Source organism: Sinohyriopsis cumingii, chromosome 12 (genome assembly GCF_028554795.1).
Source record: "Sinohyriopsis cumingii isolate HCF-2022 chromosome 12, ASM2855479v2, whole genome shotgun sequence".
Lineage (NCBI taxonomy): Eukaryota > Metazoa > Mollusca > Bivalvia > Unionida > Unionidae > Sinohyriopsis > Sinohyriopsis cumingii.
In genome coordinates this window covers 55,950,685-55,956,684 of record NC_142972.1, presented here as the reverse complement: position 1 = coordinate 55,956,684, position 6,000 = coordinate 55,950,685, and the positions used below count along the sequence as shown (strand labels likewise).

The 6,000-nt window shown below is 36.1% G+C and overlaps 1 long non-coding RNA gene across 1 annotated transcript in view; it reads left to right on the top strand.

The window, feature by feature from the left end:
• The first annotated feature begins 4,749 nt into the window (after nucleotides 1–4,749).
• The window catches only part of LOC149786502 (uncharacterized), a 34,872-nt gene continuing 33,621 nt past the window's right edge, over nucleotides 4,750–6,000 (top strand). Inside the window, exon 1 of the long non-coding RNA XR_016424933.1 lies at nucleotides 4,750–5,533. This is a non-coding gene — a long non-coding RNA (uncharacterized LOC149786502). The remainder of the gene's footprint in view (nucleotides 5,534–6,000) is intronic.

Genomic DNA, 6,000 nt, shown 5'->3' with positions numbered 1-6,000 from the left:
CTCTTATCATTGTCAAGAAAAAGGACATTGATCTCCAGATTGCCCTAAAAAACAAGAGGAGCAAGAAGAAGAGGGGGATTATGGAGAGGAAGAAGAAGAGGAAGAAAGTAGACAGGTGAAGAAAAAGAAACAAGAGAAGAAGAGAAGAAAGTGAGGATGAAGGAGAGGAAAAGACTGTGACTGTGAAGAAATTCAAAAAAATGAGAGAATAAAAAAAGAGACAGAAGAAGTCTATGAACTTTTTTAAAGTGCTTTGTTGTGAATGGTGAATTGGATTGTAAAAATTTATAAAATAATAAATTAATTATGAAAGGTAAGTGTCTTTGGGTTTTGATTTTAAAATAAGAACCTATACTCACGCACTCATACACAGACACGTACTATAGGGTAAAATGGTTGTTTGTTTTTTTTGAGTTGTTGGCAACTGAAAGTCTATCTCTTTTCGAGAGACATGGGTGGCCCTGAAAAGGGCCTTTTTGGTGTAGGGGTGAGTTTAAGCAATCAACTTTAACTGCCTTAAGCCTTTGCCACGGCCAAGGCCTACTTCTGATGATGATTTGGTTGTAATCACTAAGGGTGGTACGGTAGGCTTAGTCACAGGGCTGGAGTGTTTAGCTCGGGAAGGTCGTATTCTCTTCGGTCGTGATAAAGAAGTCTGATACATTTGTTTCAGACTTCTTAACTCCGTTAAAATGTCCAACAGTACCGTGACGGTTTGACTTTCACCCTCTTGTTTCTTTGCTGCTTCTTCTTCTTCTTGTTTTTTTCTTACCTCTTCTTCTTGCTGTTGTTGCTGTAGGAGAAAAGCTTGTTCCGCTTCCTTTTGCTGTTATATAAATTTCTCCAATTCGTCTTTCTGTCTTTGTTTAAAATTCTCCCCGTGCGGTAATGAAGGAGAAAGTGGCGAAGGTTCCGGAACAAATTCTTGCGAGGTAAGAAAATCCACAAAATCTCAGTTCGCCTCTTCTGAAAGTAAGTCCGTTTTCCCTTGAGTAGTCTCCACGGCTGGTGCACCCCAATTTATCGTTTTCTGAGTTTCCGTCACGTTGTAAAACTGTCGCATGGATTGACAGTGCACAGATGCTAGCAAATCTACATAGGACATGTGACGTCACAGACTGTTCTCTTCGTATTGGACCTGAGCTGACTAAATTTTGTAAGGCGTGTTTGGATTGGTGAACCATCTCAATCTGTTTCAATCCTTCCTCTCCCTATAAATAAGCGACGTTTGCTGCATTCCTTCACCTGTTCTCGGCGCCCCAACATGTGGATCGACGTGCAATCATCAACTCTTGTATCTTCCATGATGTTACGGACGGACATACCAATGTATGTCCGATCAAAGTGGACAGTTGTCCAAAGGACAGACACCAGCCTGTGGATAAGAAGAATATATGTGGAAAGGCAAGGATGCCTAAAAAGAGTATTAATATATGGCCCTGCAGTCAGGCGCAGCTTGAGGACAAGAAGAAGACCAATGCGGTGCCCTCTGTGTTAACAATAGGGTATGTTAACATAAACCCAAAAGCCCTTTTCAGGGCCACTCATAGGTCTCGAAAAGAGATAGACTTTCATTGCCTACCCTTTTTTATTTATTTTTAAAAAAAAAAAAAATAGAGACCCTCACTGTTTCAATTTTCCCATGTTCCATTTCCATAGACCCACCATGTTCAATTTCCCTTGTCGCTATATAGTCCCAAAATCTATATCCCATGTTAAATTCCCCTTGTCCCTAGACTGGACATTATTTTCTCCCATGTTAAATTCCCCTTGTCCCTAAAGTGGATAGTTTTTTCTCCCATGTTAAATTCCCCTTGTCCCTAGAGTGGATATCATGTGCTTCCCATGTTAAATTTGCATAGTCCCCAGAGTGGATATACCCCTTTTTAACATTAAAGTCCCCTAGTCCCTAGACCGTCCCCTTTCACTACTCTTGTCACTGACAACTAGTGACAATACTTGCTGTCTAATGCATAATCATCCATGCCATACATATATAAGAATTCTGTATAATCTGAATATTTACCTTACTTCTTGTTACATACATACATGCATACATACATATATATATATATATATATATATATATATATATATATATATATATATATATATATATATATATATATATATATATATATATATATATATATATATAATTAAACTGCCAATGTAAACTGCAGATTAACAGTAAAATTGAAGTACATATGGTTGAAAGAATAAACAGAATCCTCATCTCTGTAATGTAAACCCTCTATCTCTCTCTCTCGTGACTAAAGAAGAGATGAAAGTATGGCCTCGATGTGCAATTATCTGAAATTTGCTAAAACAGTATGAGGTCTTTACTGCTACGAAAAGCAGAATTTGCACTGCACTCTAAAATAATAAATGAGCTCTAAACTGATAACAGTGTGAATGAGAATATATAAACAAATTAGGGCCTTAAATCTTGCTTGCAAACGTCTACCCTATTCTGCCACCGTGCGGCAGTGATAAATTAAACAGACAAAATGTTCAAAATAAAATGGGGTGGGAAGGGTCAGCGGAAGAAGAAAAGAAACGTTGTGTAAATACATCTAATTGTATACAATTTGATACATTTAATTTGTTTTGTGCTACTTGCAGGCTACCTCTCTTACGAATGTTAATACTCTGAGACATCAGCTGCTGTCATTTAGTTCGAATGATATTTTAAATAAGACGCCCAAACATCCCGTAAAGTGGTATAACCTCTTGTTGCTAGGGTCAGGGGAGTAGTTGTATTGTAAGAAATTGACATGTCACAGCGCCATCTATTGTTGTAATGAAACATTATTTTATGCTAACATCCTTGATTCTAACTTGCAACGTGCTTGATGCTACAGTATAGTCATGATTTTGGTGCAGTTTGTATAACTTTTGATATAGCAAGTTTTTTAATAGAATGTTAAAACTTGTAATACCTGACATAGGATTGTTCCATACTACAGACTACATAATCAGTTCAATAGCTGGCAAATTGCAAGATACAAGGACTCAGAAGAAAAGTAGATCTAGGCACTTTCAAGCAGCCATTTACAGCTTGCATCAATGAAGAATATAAAAGTCATGATTAGAATTATGAATGTAGCACTTGCAAGCAGCCATTGTCAATAATGCAGAAGGAAAGTAGCACTTGCAAACTGTCACGTACAATCTGCATCAATGAAGAATATAATATTCATTGATGTAATTATGAAGGTAGCACTTGCAAGCAGCCATTAACAATAATGCATCAAGGAAGATTAGAAAATACATGCATACAATTATGACGGTAACCCCCCTCCATAAAGATAAGAATATCTTGGATATAATGTTTGACAATAAGTTACCAGATGAAGCTGGTGCGCAAAGTGACATTAAACATGCGAGAGAGAGAGAGAGAGAGAGAGAGAGAGAGAGTGTACTTTGTCACTGAAATCTTGTACTGAAGTTTACAAAAATCCAGACTATTAAGAAAGACTCTTGGAGTCATGTAAAGATTCAAGGTATGCTTGGAAATGCCCCACGGTTGAAAACAAACTTTACCCAAACACATTTAGTTTTATCTATATCTTAGCATCATTTAATTTTAGAAAAGCTTTCATTCCATCGAAAAAGCGACATCAAATTGTAAGGATTTACATATATTGAAATATCAAGAGAATATAAAAGACAAAAGAAATTAAATGTAGCCGCTTGTTTTCTAACACATGGCATTATCAAGTATGGATAATATGAAATTCTTGTAATATTGAACGATACTCGGAGACATTAGATACATACACCAATAACAGCATTTCCTGTAAGAAGCTTCCAGAAAACCATACGTACATTAGTTCGGTACGGCATCCATAATATATTATGACACTTACGAACGATAGCAACTAATACGTACCCGCATATACAGAACAAAAAAAAATACAGTTACTGTAATCAATGGCGTTCAAATAACAAAAAACGTTTGATTATTTAGCAACAGATAGTTTGTTCGCGTAATGTACACAAATGCTATTCTGAAATTGCAAGAATCATCAGCTTGGTTAAACAATCGCAGACTTAGGTGCAAGTTAGCATTCTTGTGAATACTGTCATTACTTTATTTGATTTTGCCGTAAAAGGATACGCGATTCTTAGATTCATTCACAGCTATTAAATCCCACAAAAATATAATTCCTTCTCTCGAAGGGAAGACGTTTGCTAACACCATAATCAATAAAAAAGGGTTTATAAAGTCAGACCGTCTGTTATAACTGAAGCGTAGACATGTTTAAACTTAAACCGAGTTCAAGCATTATCTGTATAAAATAAGACTGTATTTCCATAGTTGTGTACAAATACAAAGGCGAAATTATTTTAGGTACCAATCTTAATCAAATTTTATGGTCACTTTTTTGCATTGTTTTATAATAGGAAGTCACCGCACTTTCAACTCCTACTCAGTAGTCTTATCCGATTACAGTTATTAACACCAAGCGTCAAATAACACTTGCCCTAGTTACCAAGTGACATGCTTAAGCGCAGAGGTTTAATAACAGACGACTGTAAATAGTGTGTGTGTGTGTGATTTGGATATTAAACGTAGCGTAAACAATTTTTCTGGCAGCCATCCATAATGTTCAATTAGACAATTATTCACTGCCATGTCGACTGAAAGACAGCTACTTCACACTGACTCACGATATTCGGTTTTAGAATTAATATCTAACTACCTTAAAGCAATCAAACGCGGGTTGTCCGCATTATATCAGACTGTCTGGAGTTACTCTGCATATAATGGATATTTTTAGTGTTAGGCAGTTGTGATATGGTTTAACTGGGCTAAGGCCCAGCCGGTTTTCCCCTGGCATTCCCTTGGTTTATTCTGGTATTCGACGAATTAAGTATTGGGTAAATGGACTATATTTCGAACTGCTTAACCTCTGCTGTGCATATCTATGATAGCCCCCCTGTTGATAGTACACAGCAATAATACGTAGTTTCAGTAATCTGGGTAAGGAAAATTCCCACCGACGCAACCAAATGTGTATTTAGATCATGGACGTATGTAGACCAATTAAATTCACTAAAAGTGACATGCTAACCTTCTATCATGTTGACAATAAGAAAACACAGTGTCTGGTTGTAAAGGATATCAACTACGTGATAAATATTTTTTTTTATTATTTGTTTTATAAGACTCTTTATGTGGAAAGGATACGACAGCTCTTGAACAGACTGTGGTATGAAAACCACGAGGTATTCTGTTGTTTTGAAAAGCACGTGTACTCGGAAATTCACATTCCAAGATACACATGTAACATTTAAAAGTGCAGGTCACAATTGTATTTTCCAGTTAATTATCGTACAGGTAGGAAGTGGGAATATTTAGGTTATCAAAATAGATGGAGTATTTTCTTTTTATGAGATTCAAGACTGCATCGAAGCAGGTGGATATATAATTACTAATGGAACTTTGGCTCAGATTTGTTTGTTATGATGACTAAAACTGATGACAAGACTCAAACATCTGACTTGGCAGTGTACACACTCCCAGGTAAGAATTTTGAATTTTTACAATGGCATAAGTATTTTCTTGGTAGTCACTGACAACTGAGATTTTCCCTATTAAATTGTATGTACGTGTACTTATGATGTCTTTACAATGATATTATTACACAGAACAAATCATATTTGATTTTCTAAATAGGCCGATGTGTTGAAAGCTGCTAACAGTGATATCACAGTAATTACTCAGTGTTTGTTTAATATGAATTCAAGGCTCACTCAGCTGTTTCAACTCAGAGATTCATGTACTATTTCCACGGGTATCTTTTTTCGTTGGCGATAAAAATTCCTCTCGCATGCACTCTTCGTGTTCATTAGAGGAAAAATATATTTACAAACAACAGAGGTATGTTTTAGATATTTTAAAATGCAATCGAGAAAATTGTCCGAATATGAATGGCAATTGGGATGAATTTTCTTGACGATAATGACCTGCATATAATATACATTCTATGA